This window comes from Gossypium hirsutum, chromosome A05, assembly GCF_007990345.1.
Source record: "Gossypium hirsutum isolate 1008001.06 chromosome A05, Gossypium_hirsutum_v2.1, whole genome shotgun sequence".
Taxonomy (NCBI): Eukaryota; Viridiplantae; Streptophyta; class Magnoliopsida; order Malvales; family Malvaceae; genus Gossypium; species Gossypium hirsutum.
In genome coordinates, this window is record NC_053428.1 from 54,500,474 (window position 1) to 54,510,178 (window position 9,705).

The 9,705-nt window shown below is 35.8% G+C and overlaps 1 non-coding gene across 1 annotated transcript; it reads right to left on the minus strand.

Annotated features, from left to right (window-relative positions):
• Nucleotides 1–9,074: 9,074 nt before the first annotated feature.
• LOC121229862 (small nucleolar RNA R71) lies at nucleotides 9,075–9,181 on the minus strand. Its single transcript, XR_005927817.1, has one exon. It is a non-coding gene; the product is annotated as a small nucleolar RNA R71 (small nucleolar RNA).
• Nucleotides 9,182–9,705: the final 524 nt, after the last annotated feature.

Consider the following 9,705-nt stretch of genomic DNA (forward strand, 5'->3'; position numbering starts at 1 on the left):
CCGGATTCGACATGCCACATCAAAAACGTTAAAAACATTTTTTCGTTCTAAGTTCAGAAAATCGTACTTGATGTTCAAAGGATTAATTCATTAAGGGTTAAAGTGAATGGAAGCTGTGCACCAAGTAGGAAACCGGAAAAAGGAGGTGAGTCCATCGGATTGCTTAAGTACCAAGCTCTTTCGGATCCAATCCTAGATATGCACACCGCCATTGCCACACTCTAACATCCGTATATTTTTAGGTTACCATTGAAATTATGTCGATTTTAGAATAAAATGTATTTAAGTTTATAAAACGTTATCATAGCAAAAGCCTTGTTTGTAATCGTGACTTCGAAATCAGTTTATGTTTTTGGAAAACGAACCCTAGATCTAGCCCATTTTGATAGTTAATATACTTTAAGGTCATCATGATAAGTTATAAATCGAAACCCAATTAAAAATAATCATAAGCGGCCTTATTACATAACAAAACCTAAATCATCAAAGTAAAGAAAATTGAAGTCCAAATCACCAGAAGAAATCCATATTACAGAACGAGTGGCCACTCCGAATCCCTCGTAGCTCCAAGCCCACTATGGTTGGGGATTACCTTCATGGATGAAAATAAGGGATGAGTTTGGGGAAACTCAGTGTGTAAAATTAACCCAACCATAGCACATATTGGTTCATACCACAGAAACAGAATAAATTGGCCTTAGCCCAGAACAGAATACAGAATTAAGCCCATAGGCCCATAACAGATCAGATCAGATATTTCATGTATGTGCAAAACCCAACACATAACCAACCACATACACCCCCTTGCCAACCTTTCACCATGTGGGGAGACTACTCGACCCACCAAACCGCTACACGCTACAGAATTATGCAGCATGGCTGCCAGAACAGATAATGTGACAGAGTCACCAGATACAGATAATCGTGGCAGAGCCACCAGAACAGAAATATGTGGCAGAGCCACCAGATTAGATAATTGTGGCATAGCCACCAGGATGCTTCCTCCAAAATATAACCCATGTCCCCATGCAACAAATATTCATTCATGGTATACATCATACAGATTTAAATCAACATGCTTTTCAGACAAAATTAACCCTAGGGGCATATTGGTCATTTACACCTAGGGGTATCATGGTAATTTTACATACATAAGGGTATTGTAGTGATTTAGCTACTTCTAGGGTTTTCATGCATATCCTATCCATTTACGTACTATCAGAATACTTACCGCGCATACTTACCAAATTGAGCCCGTTGGCCCATGAACCCGATTTTTGGCCCATTAAGCCCACATTATCAAAATGTATGAAATCGCACGTACTACAGTTTATTACCTTCAGAATACCAAACATACAAACCCAACTATCTTACGAGCATTCGCACACTCACAAATTCCCAAAATACCAACTTTCCGGCATTTCGGCTTTTCGGCTTTTGCCGATCTAGTCTATGAGAGGGTGTCAGCTACACACCTGTTTTATGACGATTCGTTGACGAGATCTGTAATGCCCCGTACCCGAGACCGTTGCCGGAGTCGAACACGAGGTGTTAACAGACTTATTTCATTGTAAAACACACTTCATTTAAATTTTTCCAGACAAGCTGGCTAACTGTGTCACTGTCACCTTAAAAATCATATCTCGAGTTCCAAAACTCGAAAACCAGTTCCGTAAATTTTTTCTGAAACTAGACCCATAAGTCCATCTAAAATTTTTTTTCTAGAATTTTTGGTCGGGCCAATTAGTACAGTTTATTAGTTAAAGTCTCCCCTGTTTCAGGGTTTGACTGCTCTGACCTTCATGCATTACGACTTATATATCTCCCTGTACAGGGCTTCAATACTTCTGTCGTCTATTTCTAAGGAAGCTAGACTCAAAAATGAATCCATAGACATATGGCATGACTTCTAATTATCTCTGGTTAATTTATAGTGAATTTCCAAAGTCAGATCAGGGGATCCAGAAATTGCTCTGGCCCTGTTCCATGAAAACTTAAATATCTATTAAAATACGACTCATATGATCATTTCGTTTCTTCCATATGAAAGTAGATTCATCAAGGTTCGATTACATAATTTATTAACTATTTAATTTCATTCCTACTATTTTTAGTGATTTTTTAAATTTACATCACTGCTGCTGTCAGCATCTGCCTTTAAGGTAGACTTTACCTATTTCATAGTTTCCATGATTCAACTAGCCCTTTAGCATATATAGTACAAAATATGATCATGATTAACCATTCCAATGGCCAATCATTGCCAAGCATATCCACACCTCTCAATAACCATATACATACAAAATGATTATAACACTATGCTCAAAATATATAAGCCATTTTCGCATGGCTATCCAAATATATACAACACCAAAGTACTTGACTAACAACAAAAGGGTAGTCCTATACATGCCATTAGCAGAGTTCAACTAAAAGAGTACCACAAGGGCTTTGATAGTGTGGATGACTTCGACTTTGACAATCCCGAGTCCGATAGCTGACGAACCAAAATCTATAAAATAGAGATTCAAAGAACGTAGTAAGCATTTAATGCTTAGTAAGTTTTGAGCAATGAAATTAGGCACAACTGAAGTATAGCATTCATATAACTAAACGGATAATTTCATATACACATATTCTCACAATCATACCTACTTCACATTTCCAACCCTTATATTCATACATAAGGAATCAACTTGACTAAAAGCCGAAAGCTTGTTAATCGATTGAGCGAATACTATTTAGAAGGAATCAATTATTTCAATGCACATACGAAACATACCTCATCGTTGGGATTTTACGAGCGTATTAATTGAAATTATTACAGCAAGATCGCTTGTTCCCAAACCCAAGTATCTTCGGGATTTAGCCGGATATAACCACTCGCACAAGGTCTTCGGGTCTTAGCCCGGATATGGTCACTAGCATAAATGCCTTCGGGACTTAGCCCGGATATAGTCGCTAGCACAAATGCCTTCGGGTCTTAGCCCGGATATAGCAACTCGCACAAATGCCTTCGGATCTTAGTCCGGATATAGTCACTAGCATAAAAGCCTTCGGGACTTAGCCCGGATATCATTCGAATAACCATGCACATATATCAATAAATCATGACACATCCATATTTCATTTTCATTACCAAAGCTCAAACACAAGACACTTATCACACTTACTAATTTCGGCTCAATAGCCACATACAAAGAGCACGATTTTGATTGGCTTTATAACATGATCTCTATACACATTCGGCTACCCGTCATAGGTATAAACTATTCACCTCAATATATAATTCAAGTAGAATCATTATATCACCGTTTATTTGTCATACCTATATGTCATGACTTAATCGAATCATAATCTAAGTTCCATTACTCGAAAACTTACCTCAAATGTTGTCGAACGATTTCAACGTCTATTCGATCACCTTTTCCTTTCCTTTGTCGGATTTAGTTCCCCTTTGCTCTTGAGCTTAATTTAACAAATAAATTGATTTAATCATTTTGAACATCAAGGAGAAATTCAAGGTACTTAGCTCATGTATATTAGGCATTAGAGTCATATATGTATGAAATCATGAATCAAATTCAACCTACTAGCCAATATTCTCCTTTAGCCGATTTTTCTAAGTCAAGATAAAGCCATCAATATGCTTACCTATAGCCGAATGTACAACATCAATCTATGTATTCATTCATGTGGCTGAATATGCATGTCTATGGTGAGGCCGATTGTATACTTAATACATTCTACAATTATGGTCACTTGTATTGACTAATTACCATTTTGTTTCAAGTTCAAAGCTCGGCTAAAACACATATATACACTAGAAATCAAATACTAACATTTGCACTTCACCTTAATAGCTAACTTAGCAACCCTTAATTTAACCTATAATTATTCATAACAAAATTAAAGCATCCTCTCCATTCCATCAATTCAAAACACATACATTACTCAATAGTATTCAAACTCACATTCGGCCTTAGCACACAACTTCTCTACTTCATCTAACATGAACAACAACTATATTTCTCTTCTACTTCCTACCATGGCTGAATGCTTCATGAAGTTGCTAAGACCTACCTTTTTCAAATTCTCACACACACTCACATCCAATCCTTTTTGTTGAGCACTCAAACTCTATCATATTCATACCTCATCAACACAACATCAAACACCAATCAAGAAGACAACCCCCATGGCCGAGTATCATCTCCCTCACATAGCAAAGATTTAAACCATGGGCTAGGTAGAACTCAAGCTAACAACTAAAAATATACATGTATCTCATGGAGCAACATCAAACATACCTTAGCCTAGTTACATGCATGGCCGAACTTCTTCAACCTTTCTTCTTCCTTTCTCCTTAGAATTTTCGGCCAAAGATGTTAAAAGATGAACACATTTTTTTTCTTTTCTTTTCTTTTCATCACCCTTCATCCCCTTATTTTATTACTAACTCTTTTATTTTATTCTTTCCAACATGAAACATTAACACACCATGCTTAAAATATGCTATGACCCATAGCATGGCCGGCCACTAGCTCAAATTTTGGGCAATTTGACATGCAAACCCATCATTTCTATAACATGCATTAATAGGCCACTTTACATTTGCCTAGCACATTTCTAAATTTTCTCACATAAGTTCTATTTACTAAAATTCACCTACAATTAACAAAATTCAAATATGAAATTTTCACACATGCATATATACATATAATAAGCATCAAATATGACAATTAATTATTTTTATGACTCGGTTTTGTGGTCCCGAAACCACTTCTCGACTAGGGTCACATTAGGGCTGTCACAAGATCCACGCACGAACTGCCTACAATTATAATACTACCACGTTAATCTTACTACCGAAACAAACTACATATTAACTTCTTACCATATTCGGCCAACAACACCTTAAGCCTTAGCGTTCCTACCTTTGCCGAAAATAGTGTCTCCATCCAGATCAATTCGTTCCACTTGTCCAAGCCCTTGATCAACAGCCTCTTAATCACACTATTACCAAAATAATACTATTATCACAACCCCTTAGGGCTACAAGTCCAAAAAAATGACAACCTCCCTAACCTTTTAGGGATTCTGGCTTTTCTTAAAATATGTAAGATAAACTGAGTTGGAAAGACTTACCACCGATTCTTCCAGTCAACGTTCCCCCTTAGTTCCTACTTGATTCTGATGCAGTTTTAAGCCCTCAAACGATAACAAAAGTCGAGCCCTCAGTGATCTCAGTATTCGGCTATGTCCCTAGGATAGTGTGGGAGTTTCGGCTTTTTGCAAAAGTGTAGAGAAAGATAAAATATGAGGGTTTTTACTTGTGGTATTGTCGACAGAAACCTGGGGTTTAGAGGTTGAGAGAATCAGCCAAAGATGATGAGAAAAATAAGAGATTTGGCTAGGGAAAAATCGGTACAAAAGGAGTCAAGTTTTTGGGATTTCGGGATTTGAGGCAATCGGCTATAGTCTTAAAAATAATGAAAGGAAGGTGGTATAGAGTAGGGTAGCTGAAGGATTTGGCTATAGGGAAAAGAAGAAGAAAAGAATAAGTGGATGGAGAGAAGAGAAAAAGCAAAGAAGAAGAGAATGGCCAGGAAACGGCACCACTTACCACTAATGCCGAATTTATACTGGCACTAACCCTAGCCGAAATTCCCATGCTAAAGTCCCTTGGCCGACCACCTCTTGTTCCTTGATCAGCTCCTAGATTTCCTCCCTTATCTGCTCCTAAATCGTATCCCTTATCAACTCCTAAATCCTATCCTTTATCAACTCCTAAATCCTCTCCTGACAGACTTTCACTTCAGTTCCACTGCTTACCTTTTCCATTCATAAAAATTAATCCCTTATTTGCTGTCATTGTGACTTGAACCTGGGTCCTCCCAATCATCCACACGCCACTTGTAGCATTCCCAGTGGCGTCACTTAGCCACTTTACCACATGCTTCCTTGTGATTTATTTTACACAATTAATATCTAAAAGCCCAATTAACTAGAACCCCTTTTTCTTATGGAATTAAAATTAATTAAAACTACCGGGTTTCACCTTAAGCTTGGGCCTTATAGAGGCCCAATAACGTACTTAATCCTACGACAAACAAACAGGACACAAAATTTTCAAAATTTTCCAACATTTTAAAAATTCCCGAAAATTGAGGCATTACATCAGTCTACAATCTTCTACAGTACCATATAACTTTATCCAATCTATTCCCAGAATAATGCCAAGTTCATGAAATGGTAGTAACATCAGATAATAGGAAAGTCACAGTCATATATTTTTAGTAGATAGTTTCAACATATCAAAATAACCATTACACTCTAGTCTATTGGATTATGACTCGAATATCAAACTCAGTTGATTCAAGAAATAGATCTTTATTTATTACTAATGTAGTGCAAATATAGGGGTAATTTGATTCAGTACCACCCAGTTCATATGTAATAAGTAATATAAAAAGGATAGAACTGGAAACACGAAAATATACACACTTTTTCATGCCCATTTTAACTCAAATTCATGCAGTTTCGATAAAATTCTTGTCGAAATATTTATAATAATTATAAAATAATTAAATTGCACTCAAATTATGAACATGTTTAATTTTAATTAATTTTATATCAAATTTTGATTATTTTCGACAGATTTGCACAAAAGGTGAAAAACGGCTCAATAGACGCTGCTAGAAGCACAAAATCCAGAAGCAATTTTGAAGTATCAAGACAAAATAATTTTTCAGCCTAAGATGGTCCAAATTATGTGTATTAATTCATAATATAATTAATTTTAATTTTAATCAAGTTTAATTTGGGTTAAATAAACTATTGTTAATTAATTATGAAAAGGGGCCCAGTCGAGCTGAACTGAGAAAGCCGATCCAACTGAGCATTAGGCAGCCCAAAATCGTCCCACATGCTGACCCAATCAGCTTGTTTGGCTGATTATTTGGCTTGCAAAATGGCCCTTGAAGACTCCTTCAATTTGCATTCAAATCCTTCCACTATTCATGCCTTTCAAGATTTGCCCCTAACCTAAAAATAGCATGTTTAAAATCTTCAAACATGCCACATGTGTGGCCGGCTGTGGGGGTAGTCTTTGGCTTCTGATTTTGGCTATTTTTAGCAGCCTTCTCAACCTATAAATACCTCCCTTGGCTGCTCACTTCAAACACATCTCAAACATATTCATTTCTTCACTTCTCTCTCACTTTTCTCTCTTTATTCCCTTCCATTGTTCTTCATTTTCTTCCCCATTCCCTTTCCAATTTCCCCTCTTAAAAAAGATTCATTCAACCACCATTTGGAGCAGCATTCAAGTTTTTGTCGAAGCCTCAGTTCAACAAGAACAAACAGAGAATGAGGAGCGGAGCAAACTAGTCAAACCTCGGAGAAACACCAGATTTGATTCTTGTTCCTTATCCTTTTTAATTTTATTGTTGTTGTTATGAAAATGCCTATGAATATTTGTGATATTTATATGTTTAATTTAACTAATATGGATTAAATTAATTTGTGTTAGGTTGATTGCATTTTGTCTACTTAATTTATTAAAATTGTGTTTGTGTTGTTATAGGCCTCGGTAAGATGTTTGATTAAGTAAAACCATGACTAGGTTATTCTTACATCATAATTTTAAGGTAACTAATGAATTAATTATTTAAATGGATTGACATTGTAATTATTTGACATGATATTTAATCAATGCATGTTTAATCATCTAAGGTAGCTGAGGTTAAATTAGCAATGGTATCTAACGATACATTAGCCTTGCATAACTTGCAAGATTATTGTGATTAAATTGTTTCAAGGTAGAAATACATTATTACCTTGCATAATCTTTTATGTGCTTATGAGATTGAATTAATTGTTTGAATTGGCATAAAGATATGTACAAAAGATTATTTTAATTTCATAAGTATGTATGTGCATTAACACATTTGCTTATTAAAATTTGTTTAATCCGTTGAATTGACATAAAGATATAATCAAGAGATAAATGAATTTTGGAAGGTAAGTATGTTCATAAGTTAGCAAATTACCAAGTTGCCATGAATTTATTCGTAACAACATAAACATGAGTTTAATAATTCTAAGTTAAGAAATGTAATTAATCTAGCACAATTATGTTATCTTGATTAAAATCATCTTTTGAAATCGTGCATTAGAATTTTTATTTTATTTTTATTTATTTCACTTAGTTAAAGTCTTAGTTTTTAATTACCTCCTCAAATCAAAATATTTTTCTTCACCAAAGTGTTTTTAATTGCATTTATAAATAATTCTTTTCACAGTCCTAGTGGGTACGATAACTCGACATTTACTTTTCACTTTATTACTTGTTACGATTGTGTACACTTGCATATTTTCATCGTTCCAAGTTTTTGGTGCCATTGCTGGGGACTGTTTTAAAAGACATATTTGTGAAATTGTTAATTTTTCATTTTGGTCTATTTTTTCTGTTAAATTTTAATTCCAATTTTTTTTTGTGTTTGTTTTAGGTGTTTATGAGTATTGATCAAATTATTGACTTACACCCCGTAGACCCTGAAATTGAAAGGACTTTCTAACAAAGAAGAAGACAAGTGAACCAAAGAAAGACCAAAGATATGAATTTCGAAAATCCAAACCAAAATCTAGGAGGAACATTCACATATAATACTCACAATCCGATCATTGTTGCCGATGACAGAAATTGTGTCATTCAATAATATGAAATTCCTCTATTCAAGGAGCTCAATTTGAGTACTAGGTGACCCAAAATCGAGGCACAATAGTTCAAGCTAAATCCAATCACGTTCCAGATGTTTCAGACAGTGGACTAATTCAGTGGAATGCCTACCGATGATCCTCACCTACATTTAAGACTATTCATGGAGGTGATAAATTATTTCAAGTTAGCCGAACTACCCAAAGATGCATTATGACTGAAGTTGTTCCCATATTCGCTAAGGGACAGAGATCGAGCCTGGTTGAACTCATTGCCACCAAATTCGATTTCCACATGGTAAGAGTTAGCAGAAAGAGTCCTCATGAAGTATTTCCCACCTAGCAAGAATGCTAAGTTTAGGAATGAGATCATTGCTTTCCAACAAATGGATGATGAGTCCTTGTATGAGGTAGGGAAAAGGTACAAAGAATTATTACAGAAATGCCCTCATCACGGAATTCCACATTGCATCCAACTTGAGACGTTTTATAATGGTCTTAATGCTCACACGAGGATGGTAGTGGACGCTTCTGCTAATGGTGCTCTCCTTTCTAAGTCTTAGAATGAGACTTATGAAATTATTGAGAGGATTGCCAAAAAAAATATCAATGGCTAACCAATCGAGCAGCGTCAAGAAGACGAGTCGCTGGAATACATGAAGTAAACGCTCTCACTTCACTCGCATCTCTGGCATCCTTGATTTCCTCAATGCTTAAAATTTTTACCACTAGTGGGTTTAATGGTTTTGTAACACAGCCACCGAATCCATGTATTACATGGGTAACCGGAACCAAAATTATGGAAGGTAAGGACTATAATCCAATTCCTATAACCCATCATGGCAAAACCATCCTAGTTTCTCCTGGAGTAACCAAAGGGCTAGACGCAGTAACATATACGCCCAACCTAGGCCAACCTAGCCACGTATTATTACCCAACAAGTTCAGAAACAACCTCAAGTTGAACCATCCAATGGCTTAGAA